Consider the following 16,436-nt stretch of genomic DNA (forward strand, 5'->3'; position numbering starts at 1 on the left):
CTCCTTGCATTGAGACACAAAGCCTTCAGGCTTGTTTTTACGACACCCTTACCCCTTATACAATTATGTTGAAAAGTGGCCCTTTTTGATTTTTGCCCTGGATTTGTCTGCCTGCCACGTTTACTTTTCACCTTGCTACCTATTGCTTCTACCCTCATTTTACACCCCTCTGTCTCCGCTCACACATTTAAGAAACCCTTTCCCTTTAACTCCATCCTCGACTATCCCATTTGACACCACACCCCCCTTATTCAGGTCGAGACTCTTCTTCAGATTAAGGTAAACCTCAGCTGCTGGAAAACCACCACACCAAAGCTTCCACATCCTTCCACAGTTTAAGGATAAGGGGGAAATCTTTTCGGACCGAGATGAGAAAAACATTTTTCACACAGAGAGTGGTGAATCTCTGGAATTCTCTGCCACAGAAGGTAGTTGAGGCCAGTTCATTGGCTATATTTAAGAGGGAATTAGATGTGGCCCTTGTGGCTAAAGGTATCAGGGGGTATGGAGAGAAGGCAGGTACATGGTACATGGTAGGGAATTGAAGAATGTAGGTGAACAGAGGGATCTGTGAATAACTGTGCACAGTTCCCTGAAAGTGAAATCTCATGTAGATAGGGTGGTAAAGAAAGCTTTTGGTGTGCTGCTGGCCTTTATAAATCAGAGCATTGAGTATAGAAGTTGGGATGTAATGTTAAAATTGTACAAGGCATTGGTGAGGCCAATTCTGGAGTATGGTGTACAATTTTGGTCGCCTAATTATGGGAAGGATGTCAACAAAATAGAGAGAGTACAGAGGAGATTTACTAGAATGTTGCCTCGGTTTCAGCAACTAAGTTACAGAGAAAGGTTGAACAAGTTAGGGCTTTATTCTTTGGAGCGCAGAAGGTTAAGGGGGGACTTGATAGAGGTTTTTTAAATGATGAGAGGGATAGACAGAGTTGACGTGGAAAAGCTTTTCCCACTGAGAGTAGGGAAGATTCAAACAAGGGGACATGACTTGAGAATTAAGGGACTGAAGTTTAGGGGTAACATGAGGGGGAACTTCTTTACTCAGAGAGTGGTAGCTATGTGGAATGAGCTTCCAGTGAAGGTGGTGGAGGCAGGTTCGTTTTTATAATTTAAAAATAAATTGGATAGTTATATGGATGGGAAGGGAATGGAGGGTTATGGTCTGAGCGCAGGTATATGGGACTAGGGGAGATTATGTGTTCGGCACGGACTAGAAGGGTCGAGATGGCCTGTTTCCGTGCGTAATTGTTATATGGTTATAGGTACAGGATACTGAGTTGGATGATCAGCCATGATCATATTGAATGGTGGTGCAGGCTCGAAGGGCCAGAATGGCCTACTCCTGCACCCATTTTCTATGTTTCTATGTTTCCTGTAATGGATGACCAGAACTGCACACTATACTCCAAATGCGGCCTGACCAAAGTCCTATAGAGCTGCATCCTGACTTTCTGACACTTATACTCAATGCCCCAAGCAATGAAGGCTAGCATACCATACACCTTCTTTACATTTAATCTACTTGCCATGATCTACCAGTGAGATTGTTTTCAGAGGAACGCTGCACCTGTACTCCTCAATCGCTCTGCTCTACAACACTCCCCAGGGCCCAACGTTCACTGTGAATGTCTGACCTTGATTTGACTCTCCGTAAACACATCTTAGAGCTCTAAAGTGAAAGGGGCAAAGTTAAAAGGAGATGGGAAGGGCAGTTGTAACACAGAGAGTGGTTGGTGTCGGGAACACGCTGCCAGGGATGTTTTTGGGCAGGTACAATGGTGGCATGAAAGAAGCTGTTCGACTGGCTCATGGATAAGCTGTAAATGAAGGGATATGGATCACGTGCAGGCAGAGGAGATTAAATGTGGCATCATGATGGGCATGGAAATTGTGGGCTGAAGGGCCTGTTCCTGTGCTGTACAGTGTCATATTCATACATATCCAAATCCCTTTTGCCCAGCTGATAAATATGCAATTCTCTGCAATACCATCTGTTTCAGTGTCAACTGATCATGTCTTATGCACATTCTTATCCACATCGGTGATATCAACTACTATCAGCAATGGGTCCAGACGCACCACTAGTCACAGGCCTGGGCGAGGCGGTGAGGAGGGAATGCAGGAACAGTCAGGGTTGGCACCGGGAACTCTTGCCCTCCTCCCCGCGGCCCATGGGTGCCTCCCCACCCGTGGGTGCCCCCTCCCCCCCCCAACCCGTGGGTCCCCCTCACCATGAGGCTGTGGGCCAGGTAGTTGAAGAGCTTGGCCTTGAGGGTGAAGCCCTCGCTCCTGACCACAGCGTAGGGTAGGGCCAGCTCCAGGAAGAAGGGCTTGAAGGTGGTGAAGGAGGCGGTGGGCGAGAGGCCGAAGCCGGTCTCCCCGTTGCAGAACACGCTGCCCTTCCACTCCGTGATGGTGTCCGGGATCGTCAGCTCCACCGAGGCCCGGCCCTCTGGCCTGTGACACAGGGAAGACCCATCAACCCATCCTCTCCCTGCTGTCCCACCCGTACCAGCTCCTTCCCCCCCCCCCCCCCCCCGAAAACCACCCCTCCCTGTCTGTGGCCCCAACCCCAACCCCAACCCTTCCCCATCTCAGTAAGCCCCCCCCCCCCCCAAAAAAAAAAAACACCCCTCAACATCTGATCAGTCTGAAGAAGGGTTTCGGCCCGAAACGTTGCCTATTTCCTTCGCTCCTTAGATGCTGCTGCACCGTTGAGTTACTCCAGCACTTTTGTCTACCCTCAACATCTGAAACCCTTTCCCCCTGAAAATCACCTCTCCCTGTTTGTAACCACCCTTCAGGCCCCTGCACCCCTCCCTGTCTGTACCGCCCCCCGAAAACCACGCCTCCTCGGCCGCCACCCACACCCCCCCGCGCCCTTTCCCCACCTCTATACCCACCACCCCGGCCCCTACAGCCATCATCCCAGGTGAGGTGAGGGAGGGGGTGAGGTCGACAGACAGTGTGTGGTGCGATGAACCTACCCGACTGGAATCAGGTCCCAGAGCCAGGTCTCGGGGAAGTACTGGCGGACCTGGAACATGCCTGGGCCCCGCGGACACTGAGACCATTGGCATTGCTAAATCCATTTCCATTAGTGCCTGTGTCACAGCTGGTGGGAACAGGTCCAGTGAGCAGGGGGAGGGGTGAGGATGTTGGGGGTGAGGGGGCGGAGGGGTTAAGGGCAGGGGGTGAGGAGTGAGGGGGAGGGGGGTGAGGGGGATGGAGAGGGGTTGAGGGTGATGGAGGGGGGGTGGGCGATGGAGGGGGGGTGGGTGATGGAGGGGGTTGAGGGTGATGGAGGGGGGGGGGTGAGGGCGATGGAGGGGGGGTGAGGGCGATGGAGGGGGTGAGGGTGATGGAGGGGGGGTGTGAGGGCGATGGAGGGGGGGTGAGGGCGATGGAGGGGGGGTGAGGGCGATGGAGGGGGGGTGAGGGTGATGGGGGGGGGTGAGGGTGGGAGGGGGGGGTGTGAGGGTGATGGAGGGGGGGTGAGGGTGATGGAGGGGGGGGGTGTGAGGGTGTGATGGAGGGGGGGGAGGGGGAGGCGATGGAGGGGGTGAGGGTGAGAGGGGGGTGAGTGGAGGGGGGGTGAGGGTGATGGAGGGGGGGGGTGAGGGTGATGGAGGGGGGGGTGAGGGTGATGGAGGGGGGGTGAGGGTGATGGAGGGGGGGGGGTGAGGGCGATGGAGGGGGGGTGAGGGCGATGGAGGGGGGGGGTGAGGGCGATGGAGGGGGGGGTGAGGGCGATGGAGGGGGGGGGTGAGGGTGATGGAGGGGGGGTGAGGGTGATGGAGGGGGGGTGAGGGTGATGGAGGGGGGGGGTGAGGGTGATGGAGGGGGGTGAGGGTGATGGAGGGGGGGTGAGGGTGATGGAGGGGGGGTGAGGGTGATGGAGGGGGGGGTGAGGGTGTGGAGGGGGGGAGGGGGGGGTGAGGGTGATGGAGGGGGGGGAGGGGGATGGAGGAGGGGGGGAGGGTGATGGAGGGGGGGGTGAGGGTGATGGAGGGGGGGTGAGGGTGATGGAGGGGGGGGTGGGGGTGATGGAGGGGGGGTGAGGGTGATGGAGGGGGGGGGTGAGGGTGATGGAGGGGGGGGGTGAGGGTGATGGGGGGGGTGAGGGCGATGGAGGGGGGGGTGGATGGGGGGGGGGGCGATGGAGGGGGGGGAGGGGATGGAGGGGGGAGGGTGAGGGTGATGGAGGGGGGTGAGGGTGAGGAGGGGGGGTGTGGATGGAGGGGGGGTGAGGGTGATGGAGGGGGGGTGAGGGTGATGGGATGCGGCAAGAGTGAGGGGGGGGGGGGTGAGCGTGAGAGGGGTGTGAGGATGTAGTGGGTCACTGATGGTCCCCAGTCTGGGGGGGCTCACGGGACCACGTGGGGGGGAAGGGGAATTAGGGAGTGTGACGTCAGAGGGTACGGGGTGGGTGTGATGGCAGGGTCAGGGGTCGGGGCATGGGGGTCAGTGGAGGGTTATCAAGGGTCGGGCCAGATGACTGAGGGATCAGCGGCGTTCAGAGTGGGGTCAGCGGGGGGTCGGAGGTGACTGAGGGATCAGCGGGGTTCAGAGCAAGGTCAGAGGTGAGGGGTCAGTGGGGGGAGGTCACTGCTTACGATAGTCCGCATATTGAAAATCGTACTCGCATTTGAGGGGCACCTGGTAGTCCAGGTCCGTGAAGACCTTCAGGCCCAGGCCCTGTGGAGAGGGCAGAGGTCAGAGGGCAGGGTCCACCCCAGTCACTGCCCCTCCTCCACCCTTGTCTCTCCTTCACCCCCCCCACACCTACCTTAGCTCACGATCCCTCCCTCCATTGCACCCTCTCCACTTCCCGTCTCCCCTCACTCCCTCACCCTCTTACCTAATCCTCTCCCCTCTATCTCCCTCTCCCCCTAACCCTCCCTCTCCCCACACTCATTCACATCGCTACTACCCGCACCTCCTACCTCACTACCCCTATTTCACTCCCCACTCCTTCCCTCCTCACACTCCTCTCCCCACTTCCCTGCTTCTTCCCTCTCTCTCCCCATTCCTTCTCTCCCCACTCTCTCTCACGTCTCTCTCCCCTTTACTTGTCTCCAGTCTCCTCCTCCCTTTCCCCGCCCTCTCCTTTTTCTCACTGCCACACCCATCTATCGCCAGATTCCATCCCTCCATTCTCTCCTATCCCTCACCCCCGATCGCCCCCTCCCTCCCTCACTCCCATCGATCCCCTCCCACCTTCAACCCCTGTCGACCCCCTCCTCCTCCCCTGCCCCCCTCCCCCCACTCCCTGGGTGGTACCTGCAGCAACTGAGCCACGTCAGTGACAGAGTCCTTTTCGTCCTGTGAGAGCAGTGAATTGTCAGGCTCAGGAATACAGTTGTCAGAGTCATAGTCACGCACCGAGTAGGGGTAGTCGTTCAGATCAGTGACCGGCAGCAAGGAGTAGACCTGTGGGGACAGGGGGAGTAATGGAGCGAGAGAGTGAGTGAGGGAGGAAGAGAGGAGAAAAGGAGTAAGAAATGGGAAGAGGGGGGAGAGGGAGGGAAAGAGGGATGAGGGCGAGGGAGAGGGGAAAGAGGGTGTGTGGGAGGGAGATGGTGGGAGTGAAATAAATTACAGCAAAGTTCAGGAGCAGATGGACACCCATTCTCCCCCTTCCCCACCCATTTCCCCCCCCACTTCCCCACCCATTTCCCACCTCTCTCCCTCCCTCAGGTGTCCAATCCCTCCCGTGCTCACTCCATTCCTTCCTCCTCCCTCAGCCCTCCGTACTTCCCCACCCCCTCCTCCTGTCTGCACCCCAGGGTGGGGCTGGGCCCCCGTCTGCACCCCAGGGTGGGGCTGGGCCCCCGTCTGCACCCCAGGGTGGGGCTGGGCCTTACACTTTGCGCCGTGAGTTCCCTCTCGGGTTTGAGGAGCAGCACACTGTGGTCGACGATGCGGAGACCGCAGAGGGAGCCTGGGGCGGCGCCGATGTGCAGCGAGACCTGGCTGCCCGGCAACTCCTCCGGCACGGAGAAACCCAGCTGCACCTGCAACGGGAGAGAGCGCGGTGAGGCAGCGGGTGAGAGAGAGCGCGGTGAGGCAGCGAGCGGGAGGCAGATGGAGGGGGAGAGGTGGGAGGTAGAGGCGGAGTGGGGGGTGGGGGTGAAGGAAAGAGGCGGGAGGGGTGGTAGGGGAGTGGGGAGAAAGGAAGTTCCTCAGCGGAGTACATCCTTGACGGGGGGGAGATTCCTCACCTTGTTGCGGAAGCACTTGTCCATGTGTATGTGTGCAGAGTGGGCCACCATCTCACCACTGGGCAGGGCGGTGAAGACCAGGAGTCGGGCGGTGGGAGCCAGGAGGGCGGGCAGGTGGAGTGGCAGCGTCAGCTCCCCCTGTGGGGCTGGAGGGGAGTCGTTACACAGTGTGATCCCACACCGCCCCATTACACAGTGTGATCCCACACCGCCCCGTTACAGTGTGATCCCACACATCCCCGTTACACAGTGTGATCCCACACATCCCCGTTACACAGTGTGATCCCACACATCCCTGTTACAGTGTGATCCCACACATCCCCGTTACACAGTGTGATCCCACACCGCCCCGTTACAGTGTGATCCCACACATCCCCGTTGCACAGTGTGATCCCACACATCCCCGTTACAGTGTGATCCCACACATCCCCGTTACAGTGTGATCCCACACATCCCCGTTACAGTGTGATCCCACACATCCCCGTTACAGTGTGATCCCACACATCCCCGTTAAGTGTGATCCCACACATCCCCGTTACAGTGTGATCCCACACATCCCCGTTACAGAGTGATCCCACACCGCCCCATTACAGTGTGATCCCACACATCCCCGTTACACAGTGTGATCCCACACCGCCCCGTTACAGTGTGATCCCACACATCCCCGTTACACAGTGTGATCCCACACATCCCCGTTACACAGTGTGATCCCACACCGCCCCATTACAGTGTGATCCCACACCGCCCCGTTACAGTGTGATCCCACACATCCCCGTTACACAGTGTGATCCCACACATCCCCGTTACACAGTGTGGTTACGCAGTGTGATCCCACACCGCCCCGTTACAGTGTGATCCCACACCGCCCCGTTACAGTGTGATCCCACACCGCCCCATTACAGTGTGATCCCACACCGCCCTGTTACACAGTGTGATCCCACACCGCCCCGTTACACAGTGTGGTTACGCAGTGTGATCCCACACCGCCCCATTACAGTGTGATCCCACACCGCCCTGTTACACAGTGTGATCCCACACCGCCCTGTTACACAGTGTGATCCCACACTGTACTGTTACCCTGTCCCACTTAGGAAACCTGAACGGAAGTCTTTGGAGACTTTGCGCCCCACCCAAGGTTTCCGTGCGGTTCCCGGAGATTGCAGGTGGTTGCCGGAAGTTGCAGGTAGTGGAAGCATGTACGGAGACTGACAAAAACCCCTGGGAACCTCCAGGAACCGCACGGAAACCTTGGGTGGGGCGCAAAGTCTCCAGAGGTTTCCTAAGTGGGACACACCGCCTCTTTGCACAGTGCCATCCCACCCACCTTTTATACTATAGCAGGGGCCTCCAAACCTTTCAGCATGAGGGCCACAGTGGTACATTTTTGCAGGGAAAAATAAAGAAATTAAAGAAATAAAGAAAAGAGAGAGTACAGAGGAGATTTACTAGAATGTTGCCTGGGTTTCAGCAACTACGTTACAGAGAAAGGTTGAACAAGTTGGGGCTTTATTCTTTGGAGCGCAGAAGGTTAATGGGGGACTTGATAGAGGCCTTTAAAATGATGAGAGGGATAGACAGAGTTGACGTGGATAAGCGTTTCCCACTGAGAGTAGCGAAGATTCAAACAAGGGGACATGACTTGAGAATTAAGGGACAGAAGTTTAGGGGTAACATGAGGGGGAACTTCTTTACTCAGAGAGTGGTGGCTGTGTGGAATGAGCTTCCAGTGAAGGTGGTGGAGGCAGGTTCGTTTTTATCATTTAAAAATAAATTGGATAGTTATATGGACGGGAAAGGAATGGAGGGTTATGGTCTGAGTGCAGGTATATGGGACTAAGGGAGAATACGTGTTCGGCACGGACTAGAAGGGTCGAGATGGCCTGTTTCCGTGCTGTAATTGTTATATGGTTATAAATGTTAATTTTATAAATTTAATAAACTCAAAAAAGAACGTTAGTAATCCAAATGGAAGAAATTCAAACTAAAACTTGTAGCCATCAATCAAGGTTAACCAACAAAATCATAATGTTTTATGCAACCACGTTAATGGGAAGAATGGAGCTGCTTTTTTGATGTCAAAATTTCATTGAATTGAGGATCCAAATTTGAGGACCAATTATGAGGATGGACTTCAAATGCTCATCAGATAAATTTGCTCGATATTTAGACTTGACATACTTCAGAGGTGCTGCTTGATCTGCTGGGGGCGACTCCAGCACTTTTTTTGTATACCTGCATCTGCAGTTCCTGGTTTAGACTTTGGATTTTAGAAATACTGTATGGAAACAGGCCCTTCAGCCCACCGAGTTCATACTGACCAGCGATCACCCTGTACTCTAGGGACAATTTATAAATTTTACCAAAGTCAATTAACGTACAAATTGGGAGGAAACCAGAACACCCGGAGGAAACTCATGAGGTCACAGGGGGAACATACAAACTGTACAGACAGCACCTGGTCTCGGCCGCTGTAAGGCAGTAACTCTACTTCTCCGCCACCGTGCCGCCCCATAAGTGTGTTTAATCGATTTTGTGCTGGATCATAATCCAAATTAAAGTGTCTAAGATAAAAGCACAGTTGTGGATGGAAGAAGAAAATAAGTCGGCGATGACTGTCGGAGAAGGAATGGAATGAGGAGAGTACCAAAAGTAGACAATAGGAGAGACATTGAAGGGAGATCTCATTTCATAAGCAGTAGGCAGCTTGTGAACACTGAGGTGATGCCACACCAAACTTATTTCCACATAAGACTCCATCCTATCCCCCTTGGTCAAATCCCTCCCCACCTATGTCCAAGACACCTCACACACTCTTCGTCTCCTTCATGACTTCCATTTTCCAGGTGCCCACTCCTTCATCTTCACTATGGATGTCCAGTCACTCTACACCTCCATCCCCACATCTTTTGATATTCTCGTCTGCCTAGCAGAGCCGGTCCTTACGCTCAACAACTTTTCCTTTGACTCCTCCCATTTCCTCCAAATCCAAGGCGTAGCTATGGGCACGCGCATGGGCCCCAGCTATGCCTGCCTCTTGGTTGGGTACGTCGAACAATCCTTGTACGAGTCGTGCTTGGGTTCTATCCCCGAACGCTACCTCCGCTACATTGACGACTGCATTGGTGCTACGTCCTGCACCCATGCAGAACTCACTGACTTCATACATTTCACCACTAACTTCCATCCAGTACTCAAATTCACCTAGACCATTTCTATCATCTCCTTAGACAAAAGTGCTGGCGAAACTCAGCGGGTGAGGCAGCATCTATGGAGCAAAGGAAACAGGCAACGTTTCGGGCCAAACCCCTTCTTCAGACTGATGTAGGGTGGGGGGGGGGGGCGGGAAGAGGAAAGGAAGAGGAGGAGCCAGTGGGCTGAGGGAGAGCTGAGAAGGGGAGGAGACAGCAATGGGTTACCGGAAATTGGAGAAGTCAATGTTCAAGCCGCTGGGGTGCAGACTACCCAAGCGGAATATGAGGTGTCACTCCTCCAATTTCTGGTGGTGCTCACTCTGGCCATGGAGGAGGCCCAGGACAGAAAGGTTGGATTCCGAATGGGAGTGGGAATTGAAATGCTGGGCCACAGGGAGATCAGGTTGGTTAATGCGGACCGAGCGGAGGTGTCGGCAAAACAATCGCCAAGCCTACGCTTAGTCTCACCGATGTAGATCAGCTGACATCCAGAGCAGTGGATGCAAGGAGTTGCAGGTGAACCTCTTTCGCACCTGGAACGACTGCTTGGGTCCTTGAATGGAGTCGAGGGGGGAGGTAAAGCGACAAGTGTAGCATCTCCTGCGGTTGCAAGGGAAAGTGCCTGGGGAGGGGGTGGTGCGGGTGGGAAGGGAAGAATTGACCAGAGAGCTACGGAGGGAGCGGTCTCTGCAGAAAGCAGACGGGGGGGGAGGGGGGAGCTGGGAAGATGTGGCGAGTGGTGGGGTCACGTTGGAGGTGGCGAAAATGACCGAGGACTATTTGTTGTATGTGATGGCTAGTGGGGTGGAAGTTGAGGACTAGGGTGACTCTGCCCTTGTTCCGAGTGGGGGGATGGGGAGAGAGAGCAGTGTTGCGGGGTATTGAAGAGACCCTGGTGAGAGCCTCATCTATTGTAGGGGAGGGGAACCCCTGTTCCCTGAAGAATGAGGACATTTCCGATGCCCTGGTGCGGAACACCTCATCCTGGGAGCAGATGCGGCGTAGATGGAGGACTTCTAGGGTGGTTATCTCTGGATTGCTTCCAGTACCACATGCTAGTGAGGACAGGAACAGGGAGATAAGGGATCTGAATGTGTGGCTGAGGGACCGGTGCAGGGAGCAAGGATTTAGATTTATAGACCAATTGGATCTCTTCTGGGGTAGGGGTGACCTGTACATAAGGGACGGGTTACACCTTAACTGGAGGGGGACCGACATTCTGGCAGGCAGGTTTGCTAGGGCTACACATGTGGGTTTAAACTAAATAGTGGGGGGGAAGTGGAGCACAGAAGGTAAAGAGGGGACTTGATAGAGGTCTTTAAAATTATGAGAGGGATAGACAGAGTTGACGTGGATAAGCTTTTCCCACTGAGAGTAGGGAAGATTCAAACAAGGGGGACATGACTTGAGAATTAAGGGACAGAAGTTTAGGGGTAACATGAGGGGGAACTTCTTTACTCAGAGAGTGGTAGCTGTGTGGAATGAGCTTCCAGTGAAGGTGGTGGAGGCAGGTTCGTTTTTATCATTTAAAAATAAATTGGATAGTTATATGGACGGGAAAGGTATGGAGGGTTATGGTCTTAACGCAGGTGTATGGGACTAGGGGAGAATACGTATTCGGCACGGATTAGAAGGGTCGAGATGGCCTGTTTTTTAATTGTTTTTTTTTTGTTTTTTTTATTTTATTTTTATTAGAAGTACGGTAAATTACAATCCTGCATAACACATATATCTTAATACATTTTTTGTACCGCTTCATTTTTTTGAGCTTCTGTTTTTTAATTGTTATATGGTTATATGGAAGGATTGACAAATTGGGAGTATAAAGATGTAGTTGAAGGGAAAGTGGTGACAGAAAAAATTACAAAAGATTCTCGAATTAATGGGAAGGAAAGCTTGAGAATGGACAACAGAGTAAGGTCAGGGCCAATTGCGAGGGGGGAAGTGAATACGGAAGTCAAAGTACTGTATATGAATGCGCGAAGTATAAAGAATAAAGTGGACGAGTTTGAGGCTCAGTTGGAATCTGGCAAATATGATGTTGTGGGAATTACTGAGACATGGCTGCAAGAGGGCCAGGGTTGGCAACTGAATATTCAAGGGTATACCTCCTATTGAAAAGACAGACAGGTGGGCAGAGGGGGTTGGGTTGCCCTGTTGGTGAGGAATCAAATTCAGTTCCTTGAAAGGGGTGACATTGAAACAGGAGATGTGGAGTATGGATAGAACTAAGGAATTGTAAGGGTAAAAATACCTTAATGGGACTAATCTACACGCCCCCAAACAGTAGCCTGGACATAGGGCGCAAGTTGAATCAGGAGTTAAATTGGCATGTAGTAAAAGTAATGCTGTGGTTGTTATGGGAGATTTCACCATGCAGGTAGACTGGGAAAATCAGGTTGGTACTGGACCCCAAGAAAGGGACTTTGTAGAGTGCCTCTGTGATGGATTATTTGAACAGCTTGTATTGGAGCCTACCAAGTAGAAGGCAATTTTGGATTTCGTGTTATGCAATGAACCAAATTTGATAAAGGACCTCGAGGTTAATGAGCCATTAGGAGGCAGTGACCATAACATGGTCAGGTTTAATCTACAAGTGGAGAGGGAGAAGAGTAGATCAGAGGTGTCAGTATTGCATTTGAATAAAGGGGACTATAGGGCTATGAGGGAGGAGCTGGTCAAAGTTGACTGGACTTGCAGGGATGACAGTGGAATAAAAATGGCAGGTGTTTCGAGGGAATAATACAGAAGGTGCAGGATCAATTCATCCCTAGGAGGAAGAAAGATTCCAAGGGGAGAAAGGGACGACCATGGCTGACAAGGGACACCAGGGACAGTATAAAAATTAAAGCGAAGAAGTACAACGTAGCAAAGATGAGTGGGAAGCAAGAGGATTGGGTAATGTTTAAAGAACAGAAGAAAACCAAAAAGACAATACAGGGAGAAAAGATGAGGTACGAAGGTAAGCTAACCAAGAATATAAAGCAGGATAGTAAAAGCTTATTTAGGTATGTGAAGATATAAAAATTAGTTAAGACCAAAGTTGGATCCTTGAAGATGGTGAAAAAGGTGAATTTATTATGGCGAACAAGGAAATGGCAGATGAGTTGAACAGGTACTTTGGATCTGTCTTCACCAAGGAGGGCACAAACAATCTTCCTGAAATAGTAGTGGCCAGAGGATCTGGGGTGACAGAGGAACTGAAGGAAATCCACATTAGGCAGGTGTTGGATAGACTAAGGGTCTGAAGAAGGGTTTCGGCCCGAAACGTCGCCTATTTCCTTTGCTCAATAGATGCTGCTGCACCCGCTGAGTTTCTCCAGCATTTTTCTGTACCGTTGGATAGACTGATGGGACTGAAGGCTGATAAATCCCCAGGGCCTGATAGTCTGCACCCCAGGGTACTTAAGGAAGTGGCTCCAGAAATCGTGGATGCATTGGTGATAATTTTCCAATGTTCTATAGACTCAGGATCAGTTCCTGTGCATTGGAGGGTAGCTAATGTTATCCCACTTTTTAAGAAAGGCGGGAGAGAGAAAACGGAGAATTAAAGACCAGTTAGCCTGACATCCGTGGTGAGGAAGATGCTGGAGGCAATCATAAAAGATGAGATAGTGGCACATTTGGATAGCAGTAACAGGATCGGTCCGAGTCAGCATGGATTTACGAAGGGGAAATCATGCTGGACTAATCTTCTGGAATTTCTTGACGATGTAACTAGGAAAATGGACAAGGGAGAGCCAGTGGATGTAAACTACCTGGACTTCCAGAAAGCATTTGATAAGGTCCCACATAGGAGATTAGTGGGCAAAATTAGGGCACATGGTATTGGGGGTAAAATGCTGACATGGATAGAGAAGTGGTTGGCAGACAGGAAACAAAGAGTAGGGATTAACGGGTCCCTTTCAGAATGGCAGGCAGTGACTAGTGGGGTACCGCAAGGCTCAGTGCTGGGACCGCAGCTATTTACAATATACATCAATGATTTGGATGAAGGGAATCAAAGTAACATTAACAAATTTGCAGAAGACACAAAGCTGGGTGCAGTGTGAACTGTGAGGAGGATGCTATGAGAATGCAGGGTGACTTGGACAGGTTGGGGTTATCCACTTTGGTAGCAAAAACAAGAAGGCAGTTTACTCTCCAAATGGCGTCAAGTTGGGAAAAGGGGAAGTACAAAGGGATCTGGGGGTCCTTGTACATCAGTCTATGAAAGTAAGCATGCAGGTACAGCAAGCAGTGAAGAAAACGAATGGCATGTTGGCTTTTATAACAAGAGGAATCGAATATAGGAGCAAAGAGGTCCTTCTGCAGTTGTGCAGAGCCTTAGTGAGGCCACCCCTGGAGTATTGTGTGCAGTTTTGATCCCCTAATTTGAGGAAGGACATTCTTGCTATTGAGGGAGTGCAGCGTAGGTTTACAAGGTTAATTCTAGGGATGGCGGGACTGTCATATGCTGAGAGAATGGAGCAGCTGGGCTTGTACACTCTGGAGTTTTGAGAGGAGATCTCATTGAAACATATAAGATTGTTAAGGGCTTGGACACACTAGAGGCAGGAAACATGTTCCCGATGTTGGGGGAGTCCAGAACCAGGAGCCACAGTTTAAGAATAAGGAGTAAATCATTTAGAATGGAGACGAGGAAACATTTCTTCTCACAGAGAGGTGTGAGTCTGTGGAATTCGCTGCCTCAGAGGGCGGTGGAAGCAAGTTCTCTGGATGCTTTCAAGAGAGAGCTAGATAGGGCTCTTAAAAATAGCGGAGTCAGGGGATATGGGGGGAAGGCAGGAACGGGGTACTGATTGGGAATGATCAGCCATGATCACATTGAATGGCGGTGCTGGCTCGAAGGGTCAAATGGCCTACTCCTGCACCTATTCCTTACAGGAAGCAGGGTGGGAAGAAATATAGTCTAGATAGCCATCCAACATCTCTTTCCCGTTTCTAGACCTCACCATCTCCATCGTAGGTAACAGACGACTGACCGACATCTACTACAAACCCACTGACTCCCATGGCTATCTGGACTACAATTCTTCCCACCCTGCTTCATGTAAGGGCTCTATCCCCTACTCCCAATTCCTCCGTCTACACTACATCTACACCCTGGATGAGGTGTTCCAAACCGGGGCATCGGAGACGTCCTCATTCTTTAGGGAACGTGGGTTCCCCTCTTCTATTATAGATGAGGCTCTCACCAGGGTCTCCTCTATATCCCGCATCTCCGCTCACTCCCCATCCCCCTACTCGTAACAAGGACAGAGTCCCCCCTGTCCTCACCTTCCACTCTATCAGCCGTCGCATACAACATATAATCCTCCAACATTTTCCCCACCTCCAAAGGGATCCCACTACTGGCCACATCTACCCATATCCTCCTCTTTCTGCTTTCTGCAGAGACCGTTCCCTCCGTAACTCCCTGGTCAATTTGTTCCTTCTTTCGTTAGTTTACACCCCATGAACATTGACTTCTCCAATTTAGTCCTTGCTTTCTCCCTCCCCTTCCCAGCTCTCCCACAAGCCTACTGTCTCCGCCTCTTCCTTTCTCCCCCCCCCCCCCCCCACACACCCTATTCCTTCTCTCCATAGATGCTGCTGCCTCACCTGCTGAGTTTCTCCAGCATTTTTATTACCCTGAGGGAGATCACCTTATCACAATATTAAAGATGACATAAGTGATTTGGTTCAAAGGTAGCGCAGAAACCTAATCAGAAAGATCCAAACTGAAAATTTAAGGTAAAAGCACCAAATGTAGGAAGAATTCAGTGGGTGAGGCAGAATCTGTGGAGGAAAGGACAGGTGATGAGAGAGGGATACAGGTGAAATGGGTTGGAGGGGAGAGGAATGAGGGAGATAAAAGGGAACTGTCCTCTCCCATTGATATACCTCTCTTGCTTTACATTGCACTCCTCCTGTTTCCTTATCTGACATCAATCAGAAAGAGTCCAACAGGGACTACACTGGGAGTTAGGTCCACGCCGACTAGTGATCCCCCGGAGAGCCAAGCTGGAGCCAGAGCCTCCCCCACGCAGGGTTGGCTGCAAGCCCGGGCCGACACCTCCTGCCACTGCCGGAGAGGGATGGGACACCCGGGAGGGGACAGGGAATGCCCAGCTGCAACCCAGCAGCGCCGGAGACCTGGGCCAGACCCCGATCCCACGCAGCAGCACGATCTTACTCACTCACCGGATGAAACAAAGGTCTGATAACAGCAAATCGGCTCCCGGCAATGCTTAACCATACAATACAGCACGGAAAACAGGCCATCTCGGCCCTTCAAGTCCGTGCCAAACACTTATTTTCCCCTAGTTCTATCTACCTGCACTCAGACCATAAACATCCATTCCTTTCCCGTCCAATTTATTTTTAAATGATAAAATCGAACCTGCTTCCACCACTTCCACTGGAAGCTCATTCCACACAGCTACCACTCTCTGAGTAAAGAAGTTCCCCCTCATGTTACCCCTAAACTTCTGTCCCTTAATTCTCAAGTCATGTCCTCGTTTGAATCTTCCCTACTCTCAGTGGGAAAAGCTTATCCACGTCAACTCTGTCTATCCCTCTCATCATTTTAAAGACCTCTATCAAGTCCACCCTTAAACTTCTTCGCTCCTAGGAATAAAGAATTATGGCGCGTGCCCGATGACCTGGGCATGCCCAGTCGGAATACCGAACTTGCTTATAGTCCGCCGCACGGAACGTGTTAAGAGCTTGCTGCAGGCCAGATAAAATCTCATGGCGGGCTGGATGAGGCCCGCGGACCATAGTTTGGAGACCCCTACACTATAGGGTTACACAATGCTACCCCAACACCATTTTCCATCTTGACTCCACCTTTTCCTCCCCAGCCTACCCACACTCCACACCCCCCCTCTCCCCATACCGTGCATTCCCCCGACGATGAAGGGGGTGCTCTCCAGGCAGACGATCTTCCCTTTGGCCATGACCTGCGGGGGGAGAGAGGAGAAACCAAGGCTGAGAGCTCCGTGCCGCAGTGGGGGAGGGGCAG

At 52.2% G+C, this 16,436-nt stretch overlaps 1 pseudogene; it reads right to left on the reverse strand.

The window, feature by feature from the left end:
• The window catches only part of LOC129716182 (alpha-2-macroglobulin-like protein 1), a 131,193-nt pseudogene that overhangs the window by 57,500 nt on the left and 57,257 nt on the right, over positions 1-16,436 (reverse strand).

The sequence above is a fragment of the Leucoraja erinacea genome, unplaced genomic scaffold, assembly GCF_028641065.1.
Source record: "Leucoraja erinacea ecotype New England unplaced genomic scaffold, Leri_hhj_1 Leri_181S, whole genome shotgun sequence".
Taxonomy (NCBI): domain Eukaryota; kingdom Metazoa; phylum Chordata; class Chondrichthyes; order Rajiformes; family Rajidae; genus Leucoraja; species Leucoraja erinaceus.